This window comes from Rhinopithecus roxellana, chromosome 5 (genome assembly GCF_007565055.1).
Source record: "Rhinopithecus roxellana isolate Shanxi Qingling chromosome 5, ASM756505v1, whole genome shotgun sequence".
In the NCBI taxonomy this organism is placed as follows: domain Eukaryota; kingdom Metazoa; phylum Chordata; class Mammalia; order Primates; family Cercopithecidae; genus Rhinopithecus; species Rhinopithecus roxellana.
Window position 1 is genome coordinate 28987804 of NC_044553.1, and position 24798 is coordinate 29012601.

General features: G+C 44.6%; 3 pseudogenes; all 3 read right to left on the bottom strand.

Annotated features, from left to right (window-relative positions):
- Positions 1-1640: 1640 nt before the first annotated feature.
- Positions 1641-3367, bottom strand: LOC115897542 (annotated as a pseudogene).
- A 2684-nt stretch (positions 3368-6051) lies between these two features.
- On the bottom strand, positions 6052-18578 carry LOC115897543 (annotated as a pseudogene).
- A 4900-nt stretch (positions 18579-23478) lies between these two features.
- On the bottom strand, positions 23479-24371 carry LOC115897503 (annotated as a pseudogene).
- Positions 24372-24798: the final 427 nt, after the last annotated feature.

Sequence of the window (24798 nt, forward strand, 5' to 3'; positions counted from 1 at the left end):
TTACAATTTCCAAGATCAAAAAAAGTGAAAAACCTCAAATAAATAACCTGATGATACATTTTTTTTAAGTTCACTATACATTTTAATCTATGATATAAATATTACCTAAAGATATAATTGAACATCACGTATCAGAAAATACATGGCACAAGGATTATATTCCTCAGATTTAACCTTGTAATTGTGTTTTGTTTGCTTTCTGAAAATCACACTTTATAAAGAACACAAGTAGAGCTTGTTAAAATGACTGTCACAGATGTAATGTTTACTATTTCAGAAAACACCACATTCATTCATTCCTATAAATTTTATTCACTAATTATGAAGAATAAAATATAATATTCCATGCTTGTCATGAAATAGTGGTTTCTTCTTCCAGTCTAATCAGGGAACTAATAAATGCTTAGTTCATGGCAAAACTTCCATTTGATTTCCATTGACTTAATTACTTCTTAGGGTCTAGCCTCATCAATGGAGAAAAAGCACTTTTTTCTTCAGGCAACAGCACATTAACAGCACTGAATAAAAAACATGGCAAATTCAATGGTTGCCAGCATTGCTTTAGTAATTTTGAGACGATAAATAAAACTATAACCAGAAATAAAAAAGGGTTTATTAGTATCTTCTTTTCAGGAGAGTGATACACTCTGAAGTTTTCTTGTTATTCTATTGAATAGCAAGGACTTCCAAACTGAAATGTCTTAAGGCTGAAAATTAGTTATATTCCTCAGATTTTAGCCTTATTAATGAAATTCCAAAAGTGTTATAAGATTCAATTCGTCTTGAAATGATAAATTTCTAAGATATTTTTCAAAATACATGCCTTCAAACAAATGAGAAAATCATTCATTCTTAATAATACCTAGTTCGTCCCTTGCTTCCCAGAAGTCAAACGTGAATTTAAAAAATGGGTTTTCCTGTTCAAAAAATGGGTTTTCCTGTTCAAAAAATAGGTTTTCCTGTTCAAAAAATAAAGTTTCTGCCCTTTTAAAAACTTGTTAGGATTTCATGTGCCAAAATGTTGAAAACTGCACATATTCAAACATAGTTCCCATAGGAACACATATTCCTCACCTCTCACACCTTTGAAGACACAGGAGACGGGCACTAGAAATGTTCCCTTCTTTCCAGCTGATGTTAAATAGTTAAGTTCGCTTCATGAGATTATCGGAATACAGGGTTAAATTTTCATTTTCCATTACTCTATCTAGTAAAATTGAACTTAAATTAGATAGAATATTACCAGAAGAATTACACAGTGATTGGTAAACTGGCCTAAAATAATCAGGCTTTTTATTTATAATTCCCTTTTTAAAGTTGTCATTTGACAATAGCTTCAATCTTCAGGCAAAAGAAAATGAGGTGCCATGCTATATTAAAATATTCCACAATAAAAGAAAATGCAAAATCTGAAAATAGCTTCGGTGCTATAGACATTGAAAAAGTTACAATTGTTAAAACTCTGAATAAAAAGATCTTGAGAACAGGTACATTTCAAAACAATATTTTACACACTGTGGAGAAAAGTATTTTTCAAATAACATGATATATGGTTTACATATTTCAGTCTCTTAGTTTTTTTTTTTTTTTTTTTTTTTTCCTGCAACACTGTTTTGCATTAAAGTTTCTCATGTGGTTTACTAGATGGGTTCCTGACTCACTGTCCCAATGTTGGATCTCAGCCACACTGGGTTTAGCTGACAGATGTCATGACCATCAAGACTGATAGTTCCAGAAGCAGGGTCGTACAACCTCAGCAGGAGCCAAAGCACTGTTGATTTGCCAGAACCACTTGGGCCAACCAGTGTCGTGACAGATCCTGACGGAATGGAAAGGCTGAAATCCTGAAATACGGGCACCTCTGGGCGAGCCGGATAGCCAAAATGCACGTTCTTAAACTCCAAAGCACCCTGGAAGCTTTTCTCATTGAAGGTGACCCCCTCGTTAAAAGGCAGCTTGGGCTCTCTCTCCAGGAGCTCCCAGAGGCGCCCCACGGCACCCAGTCCTTTCAATCAGCTCTGAGTAGAAAGAGCTCAGACTTCCAACGCTTATTCCAACCCAGAAAGCATTCATTAACCCAGAAAGCATACATTAACCCAGAAAGCATACATTAGAAAGGAAGAGGGTTCACCCACGGTCATGTGGGCACTGCCCATCAGCAGCCCTCCTTTGTACCGGACAGAAAGCACAATCAGGTTTCCGCAGAGCCTAGTTGCTCCAAAGAAGCCAGCCAGAGTAATGCCTCTTTCCTTGCTAACTGCATCACGTGGTCCACTTTGCTGGCATGTATCTGTATTTCAGTCATTTCTTTCCCAAAACCTCAAACAGTTCTTACACTGCCAGTACATTCCTCAGCTAGCTGAGTGGCTTGTGCCAGGGAATCCTGGGTGACTTTGGTCAGTTTCCGTAGATATCGTCCATAAATTACAGCAATGATTGACACTGGAGGCACCGCTCCAAACAAAGGTGGGCAGATCAGGTGAGACACAAAACATCATACTGATGGCTACAGAAGGCCCCGGCCCTGAGCCTATCTGAGAGGTTTTCAGTCACTGAGCGCCCCACGAGTGCAGTGTCTGATGAGAGGCGGTTAATCAATTCTCCTGTGCGAGTCTTGTCAAAGAAAGCAACCCTGCCTCAGAAGGGAGGAGAATGAAGTTCTCAGCCTATTCCCAATGCGCTGACCTGGAGTTTGCAAGAGGTAGACATGAATGGCATTGGCGGCAGCACCACACAGAAACAGGCCACTGAGCCCAAGGCAGAGGCGGGTCAGGTTGTCGCTGTAGTCCACAGTGGGGCTGGTATAGATGGCATCGATGACCTTACCCGGGAAGAAGGGGGGAAGACATGGAGCTAACAATGGACATCGTGAGAAATCCAACCACAGCTGCCAGCTTCAGGCGCTCAGGTTACACCAGCCCCGGGAGTTTCGTGGCCCCAGAGAGTCAGGCCGCCGCGGATCGCAGCCGCGTCTCCTCCCTGGGAGGCGCCTCCGGCCGGTGCCGCAAGGCCTCTTTTCCCGCCCAGGCAGTGGCAGTGGGACCTGGGAACCCGGCGCGGGGGAGCCAAGGAGCGCCCGGCCCGGCTCAAGAGCCCCGCACCTGCAGCTGCCGGCCCGAGCCCACAGCCCCAGGGGCGGCGCGAGGCCGGCGCCGCCCCGCGAGCCGCCCGTACCCCACCCCAACAGCAGCTCCTCCAGCGGCGCGCGGCTCCAACCTCCGGAGCAGCGCGGTCCCCGCGCCCTGTAGCGGCGCCGGCCTCAGGCCAGTGAACTGCCATAGGGACCGGGGGACGCGGCTGGCCGGGCCCACGCGCAGGATACCGGCAGGAGCCGCCTGGGCTCGGCGGGACCGTGGGGCCGGTACATCTTAAAGAACTAGAAAAGCAAGAATAAACCAGACCCAAAATAAGTATAGAAGAAAGGAAAGAGTAAAGGTAAGAGCAGAAATTAATGAAATTGAAATAAAAAAAAAACAACAAAATGTAAACTTCGTTTTTTAAAAAGGATAAACCAAACCATTAACCTTTAGCCATACACACACACAGAAAAAGAAAAAAAACTAAATAAAATCAGAAATGAAAAAGGGAACATTATCATTGATACTGTAGAAATTCTAAGGATCATTAGAGGCTAGTAGGAGCAACTACAGGCCAATAAATTAGAAAATCTAGAATAAATGGATACTTTCCTAGCCACATGCAATCTAGCAAGAATGAACCATGAAGAGCTCCAAAACCTGAAAAGACCGATAAGTAATGAGATGGAAACAAAACATTTCCTAGGAAAGGCCAGGCGTGGTGGCTCCCGCCTGTAATCCCAGCACTTTGGGAGGCAGAGGCCCCAGGATCACGAGGTCAGGAGATCACGAACATCCTGGCTAACACGGTGAAACCCTGTCTCTACTAAAAATACAAAAAAAGTTAGCCCGGCATGGTGGCGGGCGCCTGTAGTCCCAGCTACATGGGAGGCTGAGGCAAGCGAATGGTGTGAAGGGGAGGCGGAGCTTGCAGTGAGCCGAGATCGCGCCACTGCACTTCAGCCTGGGGGACAGAGTGAGACTCTGTCTCAAAAAAAAAAAAATAATATATATATATATATATATGCTATATAAAATCCGTGTGATTCTAAATTAAAAAGAACAAAGAAATAAGAAAGGTGTTCTTCAAAATCCTATTAAGTGATGAAGTGTTAAATATTAGGTTAAGAGATCCCTTCATTGGTATTAAGTATTTTCCCTTAATGTTTTACTATAACATCTGTTGACATATTTAAAAGTTTATATTGTACAACTAATGATTTAAATCTGTCTACCATGTATATGGACAGAGCATAATTTGTTTAATCATCCATCTACTACTATTGGACCTTGAAGTGATCCTCCCTTTTATATTATCCTGAGAGATACATCATAGTTATTTCAAAAGATTTTTACTCTATTTTAATTTATTATGTTCCTGTGTTAAGCCAAGGTCTTTGAGAAATTAAATCATACCAGCTTTACTCTAGTAACTAAATGGATTAATTCGTTCAGTGAAGAGAGTTCTCTTATACAGACTATATAATTGAAGAGTTTATAGAAGGAACACTGTCTTTGCATTCAGACTGGACTTTAAGCTCAACCCTTCCCTGGCACTATAACATTAGGTATTATGACTTAATATTCAAATATTGTGCCCTAATCTGCAAAATAAAAGATAAAATAATATCTCTTTGACTTGTAGGAAGCATTAAATAACACAACTTTGATAATTATCTAGCTTGTTATAGGTTAGCCTCCCCACAAAAGCAGTTAGAGAAACTGGACAAAAATGTGCCCCCACCACCAAAAACAACTGTTTGAAGGTAATTGGAGACCTCAGTCAGGACTTGAGTGACCAGGCCAAGGAGGTGACCCTGACAGTCTGTAGTGCTTTTCCGACATTTGGTGATTGGTTAACAGTAGAGGGCTAAGAGGCTAAGAAACTGAGTCTGAGGCCGGGCGCGGTGGCTCAAGCCTGTAATCCCAGCACTTTGGGAGGCCGAGACGGGCGGATCATGAGGTCAGGAGATCGAGACCATCCTGGCTAATACGGTGAAACCCCGTCTCTACTAAAAAATACAAAAAACTAGCCAGGCGACGAGGCGGGCGCCTGTAGTCCCAGCTACTCGGGAGGCTGAGACAGGAGAATGGCGTGAACCCGGGAGGCGGAGCTTGCAGTGAGCTGAGAGCCGGCCACTGTACTCCAGCCTGGGCAGCAGAGCAAGACTCCGTCTCAAAAAAAAAAAAAAAAAAAAAAAGAAACTGAGTCTGAAGTGGTGGTGAAGAGGCTGGAGAGCCTAGCTGAATGTTTGGCACTCACAGGGCTGAAATGACCTAATGAGAATTTGGGTCCCAGTAAGGAGATGGGACCTTGATGGGGACACTAGAAGTGTCACCCCTAGGAGTCCAAATGAATAAAAAATAGACCAGCCGTCACAAAAACTAAAACCTGCTTTGAACCAGCTTAGTCCCAAACTAGATGAAGGTGATCTGCCCTTACTCCAATTGTGTGCCATAAAGTCAAAGTCAATATTGTGTGGAGGCAGATAAAAGTTTACTAGCAATGCCATAAGAAAAGACAAGACTAAATGAGAAAGAACAAGAAAAAAACCAATAGAAACATACATGTAAGGAAGATAAGGAAGAAACTTTTTTTTTTTTTTTTGGAGACGGAGTCTCGCTCTGTCACCCAGGCTTGAGTGCAGTGGCACGATCTCAGCTCACTGCAACCTCTGCCTCCCAGGTTCGAGCGATTCTCCTGCCTCAGCCTCCCAAGTAGCTGGGATTACAGGCATGCGCCACCATGCCCGGCTAATTTTTGTATTGGCCAGGCTGGTCTGGAACTCCTGACCTCAGGTGGTCCATTCACCTCAGTCTCCCAAATTGCTGGGATTACTGGCATGAGCCACCGCGCCTGAGCAGTATTTTGCCACAATTTAAAATAAATATTTTTTTTTTCAGGTTTGTGCTCAAACTATATTCTAAACAGTCACATGGCGGCTGACTCTTCTCCAGGCCTTGCTGCCGGCTTTTACATGTTTATTGTTTTTGCCTTCTTGTCATCTGCTCGGTAGATGGCAGCTTCCAGGTGCTCCTAAGGGGCCAGAAAAGAGATTGAGAAGGCACGGAGGCTGCCAGGTCGTCCCCCTGAGGGCCCCACCCTCATCAACTCCCTCAACTGGGTCTCCTGCAACTATTGGTGGGCCATCTCGACCACCACTTTGCCCTGAGCTTCCTGCTGCTGCAGCTGGGCAGAACCTCCTTCTCAGAGGCCAGCTGCTGATAGGCGGCCACGTACTGCTGCAGGTGACCCAGGTAACGGTCTCGCTGCTGCTGCAGACTCTGAGGCTATTGACTCTTCAACTCCACCTGCAGGATAGGCACCACGGTAGGTAGTGGCTGGCTTCCAGATTCTGGGCCCATAAACAGGGTGGCGAGGGCACAGTGGGGCTCTGTTATCTGCCCAGGCCCCTGGCACCTGGCCCCTTCCTCCAGGCCTAAGTGACTGCCTCCCTTGCCTAGAGGCCCATGCCTCCCTCCACAGCCTCAAATCTCACACCCTTCTTCCCACCATTTAAACTGTAGGCCACAGACTGGTGGAAAAACAGGGAGCCAACCACCATCTGCTAAGTTGTGGTGAGGTCACTCTGTATGATCTCCAGGGTTTGCACCCACCTCCGCCTGCTCCCCCAGAGCTCGGCCTTCCACCCCAGCTCCCCCAGCCTCTCCTCCCATTCCTGAAGCCTCACCTCCTGCTCCTGCATCTTCTCCTCCTGCTGCCACAGCCTCATTTCCTGCTCCCGCATCTTCTCCTCCTGCCTCTGCATCTTCTCCTCCTTCTCCCGCATCTTCTCCTCCTGCCTCCACATCTTCTCCTCCTGCTCCCGTATCTTTTCCTCCTTCTCCCACATCATCTCCTCCTGCTCCCACATCTTCTCCTCCTGCTCCCACATCTTCTCCTCCTGCTCCCACATCTTCTTCTCCTGCTCCCGCATCATCTCCTTCTACCTCCACATCTTCTCCTCCTGCTCCCGTAGCTTCTCCTCTCGCCTCCACATCTTTTCCTCCTTCTCCCACAGCTTCTCCTCCTGCTCACACATCTTCTCCTCCTGCTCCCGCAGCATCTCCTTCTCCCACAGCTTCTCCTCCTGCTCACACACCTTCTCCTCCTGCTCCTGCATCATCTCATCCTGCTCCCGCATCATCTCCTTCTGCTCCCGTATCTTCTCCTCCTGCCTCCATATCTTCTCCTCCTGCTCCTGCCGCTTCTCCTCCTGCTCCCGTATCTTCTCCTCCTGCTCCCGTATCTTCTCCTCCTGCTCCCGTATCTTCTCCTCCTGGCTCCACATCTTCTCCTGCTCCCGTAGCTTCTCCTCCTGCCTCCGCATCTTCTCCTCCTGCTCCTGCCTCTTCTGCTCCTGCTCCCATATATTCTCCTCCTGCTCGTGTATCTTCTCCTCCTGATTGTACATATTCTCCTCCTGCTCCTGTATCTTCTCCTCCTGCCTCCACAGCTCCTGATCCCGTATCTTCTCCTTCTGCTCCCGTATCTTCTGCTCCTGCTCCTGTATCTTTTCCTCCTGCTCATGCATCTTCTCCTCCTGCCTCCAAATCTTCTCCTCCTGCTCCCACATCTTCTCTTCCTGCTCCTGCCTCTTCTCCTCCTGCTCATGCATCTTCTCCTCCTGCTCCCGTATCTTCTTCTCCTGCCTCCACATCTTCTCTTTCTGCTCCTGCCTCTTCTTCTCCTGCTCCCGTATCTTCTCCTCCTGCTTGTGCATCTTCTCCTCCTGATCGTGCATCTTCTCCTCCTGCTCCTGTATCTTCTCCTCCTGCTTGTGCATCTTCTCCTCCAGCTCCCTTATCTTCTCCTCCTGCTCATGCATCTTCTCCTCCTGCCTCCAAATCTTCTCCTCCTGCCTCCACATCTTCTCCTCCTGCTCCTGCCTCTTCTCCTCCTGCTCGTGTATCTTCTCCTCCTGCTCGTGTATCTTCTCCTCCTGCTCCCGTATCTTCTCCTCCTGCCTCCACATCTTCTCCTCCTGCTCCTGTCTCTTCTTCTCCTGCTCCGGTATCTTCTCCTCCTGCTTGTGCATCTTCTCCGCCTGCTCCCGTATCTTCTGCTCCTGATCATGCATCTTCTCCTCCTGCTCCCGTATCTTCTCCTCTTGCCTCCAAATCTTCTCTTCCTGCTCCTGCCTCTTCTTCTCCTGCTCCCGTATCTTCTCCTCCTGCTCTCTTATCTTCTCCTCCTGCTCATGCATCTTCTCCTCCTGCTCATGCATCTTCTCCTCCTGCCTCCAAATCTTCTCCTCCTGCCTCCAAATCTTCTCCTCCTGCCTCCACATCTTCTCCTTGTGCTCCTGGCTCTTCTTCTACTGCTCCCATATCTTCTCCTCCTGCTTATGCATCTTCTCCTCCTGCTCATGCATCTTCTCCTCCTGCCTCCACATCTTCTTCTCCTGCTCCTGCCTCTTCTCCTCCTGCTCCCGTATCTTCTCCTCCTGCTCGTGTATCTTCTCCTCCTGCTCCCGTATCTTCTCCTCCTGATTGTGCATATTCTCCTCCTGCTCCTGTATCTTCTCCTCCTGCCTCCACATGGCCACGTGAGTCTAGTTTGTCAACTGTATATTTTATGAGTCTAAGTGCAGATCAGATATTTTCAATGCAAATTTCACTTTCCAAATTGGTCTAACTCTGAACCCAGAAAAGCTCCCCATCTCAGTCCTGTCTCTTCTTAGGCAAAGCACCACCTCAGACCCAGTTGTGCACCAAACCCACATTTGAGTCAGGGGCTCCTGCCCCGCACTGTGAGCACTCTGGATGAGCCAGTGCCGAGGGGGAAAGAGCTCTGAATGTCAAACCATGAGTTTCAACTCCACCTCCAGCTCTGAGAGCTGTGGGCAGGGAAGGGCCCTAGTCCAGTGTGCTGTAGAAAGACCTGTCTGCCACTGTATGACACATGGATGGCAGGGGCAGAGTGCGGGTGGAGAGAACAGATGGTGGGCATAGTGGGGGAGGCAGGGTCATGGGTGTAGCCATGGAGATGGGAGGACAGACAGGATTTGGTGGCCACTTGGATGAACCAAGGCAGGAGTCTGGAAGAGACACCCAGTTTCATATCAGATGTGTAGAGGGTGGGATGCTGTTCATTGATTGAGGGAGGAGGAGGAGGAAGAGGTGTGGCATGGGAGGAGGTAGCTGAGCTCTGTCATGAATGTCATTTGAAGTCCCCAGGGAAATCCAGGCCTGCCAGCGCCTTCACTGCTTCAACCGGCCCTCAGGGTGCCTGTGCTCCTGGCCCTCTTGGCCCTCGCTTTGTAGTGGCTGCAGTGGGGGACAGCTGCTCAAGGGCCAGCATGTCTGTGTGTTTAGCCAGGGGACTGCCATGTGGTCCATGCCGAACAGAAGCTGATGGACGACCCTCTGAACAAAACCCGTTACAACAACCTGATCCGCCCAGCCACCAGCTCTTCACAGCTCATCTCCATCGAGACGGAGCTCCCCCTGGCCCAGTGCATCAGTTGGTAGGTACACCTGTGGCTCAGGCTCAGGTGAAGAGGCAGCTCATGCCCAAGCCCCAGGCAATAAATGTCCAGAGGAATGAAATGACTAGAGTTGACTAAGATTCACCAATACATGGCACGGAGGCTGGAGGAGGGTCCATGAGGTTTATAGGTGTCCAATATTTAATGAGGTCATGGTTTTGTTAACAAAAAAGAAGTGAGGGTGGGAGCGGTATCACCACCGTCTAGGTAGCCAATGGGCCTGCATAGTCTCTGCTCCGCTGAGTCTCCAGCATGACCATAAGCTTCTCCTCCTCATCCTCCCAGCCCCGCCCTACTCTCTCCCCCAGCTTGCTCAGCAGGTGACCTTACAGGCTCCCTACTTGTTGGGGGAAATAAGAACCAGACTGGGGGAACTGATGGGTACAGAGGCCCAGGTGTAGGGGCAGGACCCCAGGCAGTGCAGCCCCTACTGAGCCAGGAGGGTGAGGGTCTGGAGAGTGGGCATGGCTGCTGCAGGCATGGAAAGGAGGCACAGATGGCGGCACTCCCAGGGACCACCGTCAGGGTCTCCGTATGTGGATGTGTGCAGAGGTGGGGATGCTGAGGGAGGAGGTGCAGGGAATTTCTCATCTCTCTACTGCCTCTGAGTTGGAGATGTCAGAGGGAGCCATGGCCCACTGTAAACTAACACAATGTCCCCACCCACAGGGTTAGAACCCCTCCCCTGGAAGTGGCTCTGAGGGGAGCAGTCACATGTAGAGAGTGCAGGGCCTCTCTCTCTAGCACAGTGGCCCCCACACACCCAGCCTGTCAAACCTACAGCCCTCAAGAAAGTTTTGGCCAAGTTAATGAACAGCTCCCTTTCCCAGGAGGAAGCACAGCTGAAGGATGAGGAGGGCAGTAGAGTTGTGTATGCTCCTCCCCCTCTCTCCACAGTGGGACCTGAAAGAAGGGGGCTTTCAGCCAGGCTCTCCCAGGCTGAGGTCTGAGTGTCACTGTCCAGCTATTGGCTTCTTGCTTAACACGTGAGCCCAGCTGCTCCGGTGCACCTGCCGCCCTAGTCAGGGTGAACCAGCAGGCGAGTGACATTTCTGAAAGCTTGGGGATACAGTAAATACTAGGCTGTGGGCTGCTGGGCCAGGAAGGGGTGTTTTTTTTCAGGGTTTGTTTATCTACTGACTTGATGAGGGAGGGTTATAGGTACAACCAGTTTAAAGATGGAAATTTTGAGAGAGCAGACAGGGACTTAGTGCTGGGTAAGGCAAGCAGATTTGTCAAAGCAGCTCCTCTGGGGAGGCCAGAATCCTGTACCAATGTCCTCAGCACATTCATCAGCTGCTGGGGGAGTGCCGGACAGGGTTAAAGCACAGAACCTTCTGGATGATAGGAATGTTCTATATCTTCAAAGAAGGTGGGTCACATGGGTAATGCATTTGTTAAAACTCATCAAAATGTAAAGCAGATCTGTGCATTTCACTGAATGTCAATTATACCTCAAATTAAAAACATTTTTTAAAAGACAGATGGGCCAGACGCAGTGGCTCACGCCTGTAATCCCAGAACTTTGGGAGGCCGAGGAGGGTAGATCACCTGAGTCAGGAGCTCGAGACCAGCCTGGAAAACATGGTTAAATCCTGTCTCTATTAAAAATATAAAAATTAGCCAGGCATGGTGGCACACGCCTGTAATGCCAGCTACTCAGGAGGCTGAGGCAGGAGAATTGCTTGAACCCAGGAGGCAGAGGTTACAGAGAGCAGAGATCATGCCACTGCATTAGAGCCTGGGCAACACTGGGACTCCATCTCAGAAGAAAAAAAAGAAAAAGACATGAAGGTTTTCACTGAAGGCTTGTTATAGATTAGCCTCCCCACAACAGCAGTTAAAAAACCTGGACAAAAATGTGTCCCCCACCAAGAAAAACTGTTTGAAGGTAATTGGAGACCTTCAATTACCTTCAAGCCAGGACTTGAGTGACCAGGCCTAGGAGGTGACCCTGACAGTATGTAGTGCTTTTCCCACATTTGGTGACTGGTAAACAATAGAGGGCTAAGAGGCTAAGAAACTGAGTATGATGTGGTAGTTAAGAGGCTGGAAAGCCTAGCTGAATGTTTGGCACTCACAGGGCTGAAATGACTTAATGAGAACTTGGGTCCCAGTAAGGAGATGGGACCTTGGTGGGGACCCTGGAAGGGTCACCCCTAGGAGTACAAATGAGTAAAAAATAGACCAGCCGTCAAAAAAACTAAAACCTGCTTTGAACCAGCTTAGTCCCAAACTAGATGAAGGTGATCTGCGCTTACTCCAACTGTGTGCTATAAAGTCAAAGTCAATACTCTCTGGAGGCAGATAAAAGTTTACTAGGAATGCCATAAGGCAAGACTAAATGAGAAAGAACAAGAAAAAAAAAAAAAAAATGGAAACACACATGTAAGGAAGATACGGAAGAAACCTTTTTTTTTTTTTTTTGGAGATGGAGTCTCGCTCTGTCACCCAGGCTTGAGTGCAGTGGCACGATCTCAGCTCACTGCACCCTCTGCCTCCTGGGTTCAAGCGATTCTCCTGCCTCAGCCTCCCAAGTAGCTGGGATTACAGGCATGTGCCACCATGCCCGGCTAATTTTTGTGTTGGCCACGCTTGTCTTGAGCTCCTGACCTCAGGTGATCCTTTCACCTCGGCCTCCCAAATTGCTGGGATTACAGGAGTGAACCACCGCTCCTGGTCAGTATTTTGCCACAATTTAAAATAAATAAATTTTCTTTTTCTTTTCAGGTTTGTGTTCTGACTATATTCTAAACAGTCACATGGCGGCTTACTCTTCTCCAGGTCTTGCTGCAGGCTTTTAGATGTTTATTATTTTTGCCTTCTTGTCTTGTGCACGGTAGAAGAATGGCAGGCAAGATATTTGGAGGGAGAACAAGGACCCCAATTTTCCAGCTCTTGGCTGGAGCCTCCCCATATCCTGCATGATCCCTAGACCATGGTCCCAGCCGGATGGGGATCCTGCAACCCCCGGGGCTGCAGCCACTTGCCTGTGGCAGCAGGAGCTTGGCCCTCTCCAGCTTCCTTTCTAGCTCCTTTACATTGAGCTGGATCTCAGACTTTTCAGATTCTACAAGTCGAAGTTTTTCTTGTAGTTCGGCATTTTTCTCCTTCAACTCCTCATCGGTTATGCTATGACCAGAGGCAGTAGATAAAGGAATGAACGAAGAACAGAAAGGAACGCTTTGGTGATCAACCCTCTGCTTTCACCCCACAACCACAGAACCGTGGCATTGGAAGGGACCCCAGGAATTAAAAGTCCCAGGTGGCAGGCCAGAGAGAAGACATGAGTTGCCTGAGGCTACCCCATGAGTCAGTGGCACAGCCGGCACTAGAGCTTCCCTGTGCACACATGAAAACCTGTATGAGCCTCTCACCATGCCCACCTGTACCCTCACCTCCCAGCACACCCCCCAGGCTAAGAGCCCCCAGACCTCCCATCCCACCGTCCCACAATGTACGTGTTCTTGTACAGTTCCAGACTCAGGGCGTCCCTCTCCTTTGTTAACTCCTCGATGTACTGCAAACAGAGAAGGGTGAAGTCAGGATAGAGCAGGCAGAGGAGCGGCTGGCCGACCAGGAACAGCAGCCACAGTGACTCCTCCACATACCACTCCCCACTCCCAGTCACACCTGACATGCTCTCAAGGCACTTCCAAGCCCAGGGTCTCATTTGTTTTTCTTTCTTTGTTTTGTTTCTTTCTTTTTCCTTTTGTTTTTGTTCGTTTTTTGAGGCAGCGTTTGGCTGGGGGCAGGGGCACAGGTAAGAAGGAGGACATTAATCTTTTATTGACTTTTTGAAAGGATGATACATTCGCATAGTCCAAAACTCAGAAAGTACAGAAGGGAAATATCTCCCCCCAACACTGTTCCTCTCTCCTGAGTTTTTCATGATCCTTACAGACATGTTTTATGTATGTTACCATAATACATACACTCACACACATATACGTGCTCCCTCTCTCAACAGAAATAATAATATACTCAAGATACTCTTCTGTACCTTTATGGTACAAGTACCCTAACCGCTACTTAGGACTTGGCCAAGGCCACAGCCAAGTATGGGCAGGGCGGGCACTTGGCCTGCGAGCTCTATGTCCAGCGCTCGCTCCCCACAGCACCCCCCAACTCACCCACAGCAGCTGACTCAGCCCCAGTTGGCCTCCAACAACCACGCACAAAAGCAGCAAGAAATGGCCACGCTGTCTTCCGGGCAGGACACTCCATCCGACAGAAGGGACTTTGAGGCTCACTCCTCCAACTGCGAAGCCGGACTCCCAGGGGACGGGGCAGCTGGACTCACCCTGTCTGCTTTCTTTTTCTGTGTAGTGACAGTAGAGAGAGGGCCCGCTCTAACTCTCCTGCAAACTTCCATGAATCATGCAGGCGGCTCACCAGATCTCTGGACTCTCCTGGAATGAGAGACATTCAGATGCAGCCCAAAGGACTCCCCATAAAGGCCTGTCAAAGTGCCAGGTTGAAGGATGACGGGGTGCCAGATTCCCACCTTCCAACTGCTGGACAGCATGCTGGCTGTAATAGAGTGCCGTCTGAAGTTCAGTTTTCTGACGTAAGGATTCGTATGGTATGAACCTGGTCCTTTGGGAGAAAAGACAAGCAAGTGCTGAAAGAGAAGCAAAGAAACCTTCTCCAGAGGACAGGAGGGAACTTCACACCCTCCACTCACCTCTAGCTCCCTCCTTAGGGCATCCTGATGTTGGTGGCTTGCCTTCTTTTCCTATAGAAAGAGGAAGACAGAGCTCTTACTGGGAGGTGGGGGGTGGGGCAGACATGGCACAGTAGCGTGTCATGAAGGACCTGTACTGTCACATGGAAAACCGCCCATGCAACTGCTGTTCCCGCCCACTCCAGGACAGGCGCGGGGCTGGCTTTCACTTTAAAAATTGTATTACATCAATTGAGGTACAAATCCTATTAAAATGGAAATTTTATAATGTGCTTGATGATTGATAAAGCAGACTATATTATCCAACATTCCAAGGAGATAAAATAATCACAATCATTTCTCTTTTTTGGAAAAACTTTCTCTTATTCTCCTACATTATTGTTAAGGCTTTTTTTGTTTAAAAAAAAACAAACCTGTCTAACATCCTTAAAAACACAAAGCTTTTGAGCAAGGCGTGGTAGCTCACGCCTGTTATCCCAGCACTTTGGGAGGCTGGGGTGGGTGGATAACCTAAGTTCAGGAGTTCAAGATCAGCTTGGCCAACATGATGAAACCCTGTCTCTATTAAAAATACAAAACTAGCTGGTCACGGTGGCAGGTGCCTATAGTCCCAGCTACTTGGGAGGTTGAGACAGGAGAATCCCTTGAACCTGGGAGGCGGAGGTTGCAGTGAGCCAAAATCATGCCACTGCACTTCAGCCTGGGCTACAGAACAAGACTGTCTCTAAATACATACCTACATACACACATACACACACACACACACACACACGGAAAGCTTTCCATTTAATAAGCACTCAACGTTCTTTACAAGTTTAAAACAAATACAGGATCGTTCTAAAATAAGGCTAAATGCTAAGTGATGGGGGAGAGAAAAAGGACATAAGTCCCACTCTCATGAGGTTAATCACTAAATCCTATTTTTCTAGAATCACCTGGCCTCTCTAAGCCCTGCAAATGAAACTGCATTTCTCACTTGATACTTGGCTATGACTTGCAATCATGAAAACCAAGAGTTGTGTTCTGTCACCGTGTTGTGCTTGCTACCTGGGATCAAGGGTTGACTTTTTCATGATTTGCTCCATTACCTGTGTGCTTCTTATCCCAGACCAAACTAAGCTTTTTTTCTAGAGTTCTGCAATTTATAGTTAGTATATAAGAGTGGTTCTCAAAAATATAGTCTCTGGACCAGGAGCACCTGGGAATGTCTTATAGATGTAAATTCTCAGGCCCACCCTAGACCTGATGAATCAGAAACTCTGGAGTAGGGCCCAGCAATCTGTGCTGCAATAAGTCCTCCAGGTGTTCCGGAACCTCTGGCATACAGCAGGTAGAAAAGCGTTTCCTTCTGTAGGTCCAAAGCCAGGGACACCATATGTTCTGTCTCGATATGAAACAATGACATGCAATTAAAAGACATAAATCTCGTTCCTACTTTCACCCTCCATCCAATGTGTTTTATTTTTATGAGTTAATAAGAAAGCAGGTGGCAATCAGAGATTTAGTCTACAAAGTATATTTACAGGTATCAGTTCTCATCCAGCCTGATCTCATCCAATATCATTTATATTCTCTTACATCTAAAGTTTTAGAAAAGGATCTTCACAATGTAAGACTCAGGCACACTAGGAGTTCTATGATAAAAGACCAAGTAGCTCTGAATGTCCAAACTTACTAGAGAAGAAAAGTGGAATCACTGGCTATATTTTCACATTGCATTCAACAGGAAATTACAGTTTTGAATTGTTTTCACCTTCATCCTTCCAAGTTAATAGAATTCAACCAGAACACTCCATTCTTCAAAGCCTCTAGCCAGACAAAGTTTTAATGTATTATTTCTTGCTTTCCAATGGATACAAAGCAGAGTCCTGGTAGGCACATTTTGTATACCTGCAAAGATGCAAAACTAAACAGTTCCCTCTGTTTGATATTAAAACAAAAGTCCTGTAAACCTCAGATGGTGAGTGTAATACTTCAGCACTAGCATGAAAGCCTCAAATACAAAAAAATACCAAGAACATCTCTAGCAAACAACATAAGCTCTTGGCCGGGAGCGGTAGTTCACGCCTATGCTCCCAGCATATTGGCAAGCCAAGGTGGGGTAAGTCAGGAGTTCAAGACCAGCCTGCGCAGCATAGCGAATTCACATCTGTACAAAAAATTTAAAAATTAGCTGGGCATGGCGGCACACACCTGCAGTCCTAGAGCTACTTGGGAGGCTGAGGTGGGAAAATCGCTTGAGCCCAGGAGTTTGAGGCTGCAGTAGCTATGATCATGCCACTGCGCTCCAGTCGGGGTGACAGAGTGAGATCTAGATATTACATTCTGTCCTGCTCCTGTTTCCACTAAAATCACTAAGTTAAAATGTTTTCACTCAGCAGGATAAAAGTGAAATTTGACTTTGGTGCTTTGCTAGCAAAAATAAAAAATAAAGTGAAATGACAAATTACTTACTTGGAGAAAGTCTTGGTAACCTCAATGACAGATAAAAGGCTTATATCCTTAGCCTATAAAGAAATCTTTAAAATTACTCAGAAAAAAAATGAATTATTTCCAGCAGAAATGGGCAATGGAGAAACCGGCCCTTCCCACAGGAATAAAAATGGCCAATGAGCATATGAAAAGATTCAAAAGCACTAGAAAGCACTAGAAATCAAAGAAATGTAATGAAAACAGTGAGATGTTCTGCTTAAAGACCAGCAAAGATGACAAATGGAAGGGGGAACCTGGAGCTCTGTCCCTGTTGGTGGGAATATAAACTGAACCAATAATCCTACAGGATAGTTTGAAGATTTCTTTTAAATTCCTAAAACTGTTTTATATTATTTTCCTCTAGAAATTCTGCTTCTATGAATTTGGTGTAAAAATCCTTACTAGAGTCCATTAAAATGTATATAGAGGGAAATTCAGCTCTGGGGTGGCAACGATTCACTTTACATGCAGCGATTAAAAATGATGATGCCAGGATATATTTCTCCCATAGAAACATGCTTAAAATATAGTCAGTGACAAAAGACCATATATTACAATTCTCCTTTTTAAAATGCTTCTAGGTGTAAAAAGTGTAAAAAGCAACAAACCAGAATGTTTTGAGTGGCAAAATTGAAGATTATTCTTTATATTTTGTCATCCAAATTATTATAAAAAGAATGTGATTTCCTTTATCATCAGGGAGATTATATTTACATTTCTTTTCTTTTTCTTCTTTTTTCTCCTGTATGTATCCCATGTAGGCTAGAGAGCTTAAATCCCTGCCTCTCGAGGGAAATCAGCCCATTTTCAGGGCATGCAGTACACAAAGCTGCCCCATCCTCCCTTTATTTTTTTAATTAATTAATTAATTAATTAATTAATTTTTAGATGGAGTCTTACTCTGTTGCCCAGGCTGGAGTGCAGTGGCGCATCTCAGCTCACTGCAACCTCAATCTCCCGAGTTCAAGAGATTCCCCTGGCTCAGCCTCCCGAGTAGCTGGGACTACAGGCATGTACCACCATGCCCAGCTAATTTTTGTGTTTTTAGTAGAGAGAGAGTTTTACCATGTTGGACAGGCTAGTCTCAAACTCCTCACCTCAAGGGATATGTTTGCCTGGCCTCCAAAGTGCTGGGATTACAGACATGAGCCACTGTGCTGGGCCTGTCATATGATTTCTAAAAATTTCAGTGACATTTCAATTAAGTAAATTCAATTCTTACTGACCTGATTTTTTTTTTTTTTTTTTTGATGCGGAGTCTCGCTCTGTCGCCCGGACTGGAGTGCAGTGGCAGATCTCAGCTCACTGCAAGCTCCGCCTCTGGGTTTATGCCATTCTCCTGCCTCAGCCTCCCGAGTAGCTGGGACCACAAGCACCCGCCACCTCGCCCGCTAGCTTTTTGTATTTTTTTAGTAGAGACGGGGTTCACCGTGTTAGCCAGGATGGTCTCGATCTCCTGACCTCGTGATCCGCCCGTCTCGGCCTCCCAAAGTGCTGGGATTACAGGCTGAGCCACCGCGCCCGGCCTGACCTGATCTCTTATCCTCTGTTTAATGATATCCTCCAGTTGAAAGGTGTTTCCTCTGTAATCACAGGTGCTAAAGGAAATACAGTATCTATCATTAGGTAGATATCCACTAAACCACTAATTCTTGCATTGTAGTCCTTAGACCCTCAGCATCAGCAACACGTCGGAACTTGTTAGACACGCAGATTCCTGGGCCAGCCCCACACCTCCTGAATCAGAAAGTGGGGAAGAGGGACAGCTATCTGGTGCTTTCATAAGCCTTGAGATGCTCCCTGGAGTTTGAAAACTGCAGAACTAGAATACGTGTGGTAGTAAGTGCTCATACTTTCTCCAGGTACCTAGGGACTCTTCCCCTCTTTTCCATTCTCTTTTCCATTGAAATAAAATAAGAACTCATTTTGACTTAATGGGCATAAGAAAGAAGGCAGTGAGACGATCAGGGTTCCAAGTTAGAGTTCAAAATTTAATCAGTGGACAGTGACAGGATGCAAGTCTTCTAAACAGATTATGGCAAGAAAGCTGATTATAATCTATATGTTAGGTATCATTAGTGTATTGATGTTAAATTTTTTGGGTAGATCAATGGTATTGTGATTATATAGGAGAATATCCTGGTTCTTAGAAGATAGCTGCAAAAGCGCCTAAGAGTGAAATGCTCTGATACTGGCAATTTACTTTGAAATGATTCAGGGGTTAAAAGGGCACATATACAATCTTTCATAAGCGGAAGAGAGAAAACAAATACGACAAAACGTTAACTAGTGAATCCAGTTGAATAGCATACAGACGTTCACTGTATTATTTTATCAACATTTCTGTGTTTGCAAGTTTTTAAACTAAAAAGTTGAGGGAAAAGAAACATCACCCCAAATCTTTCTATGAAATGGAACCATAGAAAAAGCACAGAAGTGAACACTTTGCAGAAGAGGGCCCCGCACCCATCCGGACAGCATGGTCACAGCGCAGGGTCTCCTCCAGGAGGCTGTTCTCTGGTCTCTTCTATACTGCCACTGCCCCCTGACGCTGCCGAGGCTTTTTTCTAACAACTCTTTTTCTAAAGATATAATTTTTTCATTCATCTAAGAAAGAGACAAAAGAATTAGTATACACTTAGAAAACAAAAGTACATTTATACTTGTGTAAAAGCGAAAAATACTTCGAAAAGTGGGGAAGCAAGACATGTACTGTTCTACAATTCTGCTCTGTTCTTACCATCTTTTTATTCTGCCAGTGACTTCCTATTCCTGCTGCCCACGGTGGGGTGAGCTGCAAATAATTTCTTCTCCTCATTGATTTAAAATGTCATGTTTATAATATACTAACCTCCCTCAGAAGCATTTGGGTTTATTTCTGGGCTCTATTCTACTCAAGTGATCTGTCTGTTCACAAGCCACTATCAATTTTGATTATTAGAGCATCCTAAAGTTAAGTAATATATATATATATATATATATATATATATATATATATTTTTTTTTTTTTTTTTTTTTTTGAGATGGAGTCTCTCACTCTGTCACCCAGGCTGGAGTGCAGTGGTATGCAGTGGTATGATCTAGGCTCATGGCAAGCTCTACCTCCCAGGTTCACACCATTCTCCTGCCTCAGCCTCCTGAGTAGCTGGGACCACAGGCACCCGCCACCACCCTCAGCTAATTTTTTGTGTTTTCAGTAGAGATGGTGTTTCAGCGTGTTAGCCAGGATGATCTTGATCTCCTGACCTCGTGATCTACCCACCTCGGCCTCCCAAAGTGCTGGGATTACAGGCATGAGCCACCACGCCGGGCTGAGTAATTATTTGATTAGAATATTAGTATTTGATGGAGGCTGAACCTTTTGACTCTAAACTCAAATTCTTATTATCTGTAACTTCTAAAAGACAACAATTATGACTTCAGTGTATAAAATGCCAGCTTTTTCAGCTACCTTAGAGAATTATTTGATTTTCCCAATATAGAATCAGTTTATCCATTCGGTTTTCTCTCCAAACACTAATGTTTTCATTTTAGTATCCCTAATCATTTTTTTTTTTGAAACAGAGTCTCGCTCTGTTGCCCAGGCTGGAGGACAGTTGCACCATCTCAGCTCATTGCAACCTCGGCCTCCCAGGCTTAAGCAGTCCTCTCACCTCAGACTCCCAAGTAGCTGGGACCACAGGTGCATATAACATGCCCAGCTCATTTTGTATTTGTTTGCAGAGATGAGGTCTCACCACATTGCCCAGGCTGGTCTCAAACTCCTGAGCTCAAGTGCTGGGAGCTCCTGAACTCCCAAAGTGCTGGGATTACAGGTGTGAACCACGGCTCCTGGTAGTTTTCCTAATCTCTTATCTTTTGTAGTTTCACTGGCTTATGTGATTAATAACTGTTAGTGTTAATTAACAGGGGTAACTGTAACACTGGACCTTTTATCTTATTCCGGATCTTAAAGGGATGTTTGTAGAATTTCACCCATCATGCATGATGGCAGCTTTTGGCTAGATGTATTTATAATCCATTAGGAGTAAAAAAAAAAAAATTAGAAATAAATATTGAATTTTATCAAATGTCTTTCTAACATATATGGAGGGAACCGTGTATTTTCTCCTTAACGTCTTGCAACCAGGAATCGTACCAGATCTTCTAATAGTGATCCAAAGAATAAGGTTCATGTGGTTGTGCGGTATAATTTTTCCACTGGGCTGCATCTGCATCACAAGTCATGAATGAGAGAGTGTGTGTTTTAATGCTACCTTTGTCAGGTACCTTTGTCAGGTTTGGGTTTTCATGTTCTAACAGTTTCAAAAAAAAAGTTTGAAAGTTCTATTTGATTCTTTATATGTGGAAATTGCAATAAATTATTTGTGATTTACTGAAAACTTCACTTGAAGGTCTGATTTAATTTCAAAGCAAAACCAAACCTTTCTTTCTTTTTTGTGGGGGGAGGGTGGGAGGAGTGGGATGGGAGGACACCAACTCATTGATACTTTATGTTTTTTTCCCTTAGAATTTATCTTCTAAGGACAATCTGACAATGATGAATTTAGATTTGCAGATTTTAAAAATAATTCTTTTGATATTCTTGTTATCGTTTATTTGCCTATTCTCCAGCTCTGTTGCCCAGGCTGAAGTGTCACAGTCCAATCCTAGCTCACTGCAGCCTTGAACTCCTGGACTCAAGCAATCATCCCCTATCAGCCCCTCGAGTAGCAGAGACTATAGGCTCACGCTACCACATCCAGCTAATTTTTAAAAATTTAGTGGAGATGGGGTTTCACCATGTTGCCCAGGCTGGTCTCAAACTCCTGGGCTCAAGCAATCCTCCCTCCTCAGCCTCCCGAAGTGCTGGGATTACAAGTGTGAGCTGCTATGCCTGGCACTATTCTTATTTTTATTATAATAAAATTGTAAGATTGGACAAATAACATAGCCAAATTATTGGAGCCAGACTACATCTACTAAAATTAAATGAAATTTCACTTGTCTGAAATCACGACATACTTTGGAAGATATGTTTGTCATGGTATTAATTAAAATTACGATTTTTTGGCACTCACCAAAATCTGTGGAGCACCTTAAAGACACAGGCCGTATCCTCCAGAGCAGTGAAAACAGTCACAAGAGGCTTTCAGGACAGCTTTGTCAGGAGAGACATGCTATACATATAAAGACATAAGGAGAGAGAAAAGAAACAACCATTTTACACACAGGCCCCAAATTGAAAGCTATAGGCTGGGTAATGCAGGCACTGATTTTTGCAAATCAGATCTTTCCGTATGGCATCTCTATATAGTGTGCTTTTGCTTTAGAGAGTAGCAGCAAGATTTTCGGTTTTCTGTTTGTTTGTTTTAAGGCAGGATCTTGCTCCACCACCCAGGCTGGAGAGCAGTGATGTGATCGTAGCTCACTGCAGCATAGACCTCCTGGGCTCAAGTGATCCTCCCGCCTCAGCCACCCAAGTAGCTGGACTACAGGCACACAGCACCATGCCCCACTAATTTTTCTATCTTTTGTAGAGACAAGGTCTCACTATGTTTCCCAGGCTGGTCTTGAACTCCTGAGCTCAAGTGATCCTCCCGTTTCAGACTACCAAAGTGCTAGGATTATAGGCGTAAGCCACTGCACCTGGCCAAGATATCTGTTTTCAAAGAATGGTTAATAGTTATAAGAAAAATAGGGAAGGCTGAGGCACAGTGGCTCACGCCTGTAACCTCAGCACTTTTGGAGGCCGAGGCTGGAGGATCACCTGAGGTCAGGAGTTCAAGAACAGATTGGCCAACATGATAAAACCCCATGTCTTCTAAAAATACAAAAATTAGCCAGGCATTGTGGAAAGCACCTCTAGTCTCAGCTACTCAGGAGGCTGAGGCAGAATCACTTGAACCCAGAAGGCAGAGGCTTCCGTGGGCCGAGATTGCACCATTGCACTCCAGCCTAGGTGACAGAGCAAGACTCCATCAAAAAAAAAAAAAAAAAAAAAAAAAAAAAAAAAAGAAAAGAAAAGAAAAATAGGGAATATTTGTTAGTAGTCTGTCAGTTCCACAATCATGTCAAGCATATTAAAACTTCCTTAAATTCTTAATTATCTTTTCCTGTCTTTTTTCAAAAGAGGATTTAACTTCATCAGAATTTTTCTTTACATTTAAAACACCTGCATCTTCAGTTGCCTCACCATCTGGCAAAGCAAAGGTCACTCTTTTCAAGCTTTCTTTACATTGTTTACTGTCTTCACTTTCTTCCAGGTCATCATCTTCATCCCTACAATACCAAAACTCTTATCAAAAGAAGTATTCTGCTTTCCATTAGAAAAACAAAAGGAAACATATTTTCCCTCAATAAAGTTCTTCTTTTATATGCCTAATGCAACCAAATACTCAGAACTTCCAAAATCATTCAGGTATTAAGGAAGAGAAGGTATCATTTCAGTGAAATGCTATGGAAGAAACAGAACAAAAAGTGTCCAATATATAGAAAATAAATTATTCATCAATCTATAATAAAAACTTCCTATCTCACAAAAATAACAGGATTTTGGGGGCACAAAACCAAATCAAAGTTCCTGGTAAGAAAGGTTTGATTGCTACTGCCAGTAATATTTTTTCTTCATTAACTGACCTCTAATGTCCCTTTAAATCCAGAGACTTTCCTCTTGCTATCTTGAGAATATCTGATAGGAGAGAATCTAACCTTCTTAAAACAAACATATGTGAAAATCACAAGTACAAATACATAATTGGGCAATTTCAGCTCACATTGCAAAGGGTGGTTCAAAATACTCACATTTCAGAAAGGCTTAGTTATTCTGCTTCTTCTTCAGCAATTTCATCATCTTGTTGGAACCCAGCTCATCATCATGATCACTTGCTATGTCTTCATCACTTTCAACTGGATCCAAAAAATCTTTGTACTTCATGTTTCTGGAACTTTTTTTTTACCTGACTAAAATAAAAAAATTTTTTAAACTATTAATTAGGAATAGGAAAATACATCATTAACACATGCATATATATTTGTATGTATACTGTATGTCTACATTACTTTCTAACTTAATAATACTATAAGCCAAAAATAGTTATTAGGTGAAATTGGCAACTAAAAACACTACCATAAAACGATTAGAGGAACAAATGAAACATAAACTGAATGGAAGTACATTCATTTATAACTGATAAGATAGAGCACAGTATTTCTTAGCTGTAAATCTTCTAACTACAATTACATCTCTCCTAGGAAAACAGAACAAAAGCTAATTTGAGGAGGAAGAAGGTGCTCTCTCCTCTCTCAAAACTTTTAAGTTTTTTACTTCCAAACAGTCCCCCTTCACCTTCATCAGAATCACTATCTTAAAAAACAATCAGTATCATCCACCTCATCATCATCATCATAATTTTTTTCATTCCTCTTCTTTTTCTCTGTTTTCTAAATAAGCCTTCGTTTCAAAGAGTTGGAAGAGTTTCTCATCTACTATGGACTTGTCTCTTGGTTTCCCATGTCCTTTGTTTTGTACCTTGCTCTGCTGTTCCAAAATTTGTTGATATCAAAGCCAAGGTCAGAATCCTCATCACTGAAAACTGGGCTTTTTTTCAGATCGAATTTGCTTGAGTTTGCTCTCTCACTCACTTCAGGATTGTCACCACCCATATTTGACACTTCCTCTTCCTCCTCTAAATCTTCTAGGTCCTCCTGGCTATCAGCCTCTATCTCTGAACCATCCTCTTCACACTCCTATTCACTCCCTGGGAGAAGACTGATATCTTCATCTTTGTTTCACTAACTGCACTCTGGAAGCATTGTAAAATTGGTTCATTTTGCAACTCCAATTGTTGCAAAGTCAGCTCATCATCAAAACTTCCTATCACAAGTTTTTGTAAAGTGCTTCCATGGATCCTACCACTCTCCAATATTTTATTAAAGTCATGAAGCACTTTTGTTAAAGAAGTGAATTTTGATGCCAATCCATCTTAAATCCTATTGGGAGGAATTAAATGAGATTTAAAGTTATAGGTAACAATTTCACAGCCCTCTTAATTAAAAGAAAAATAAAAACCCCAACTCTTCTGTAAAATCA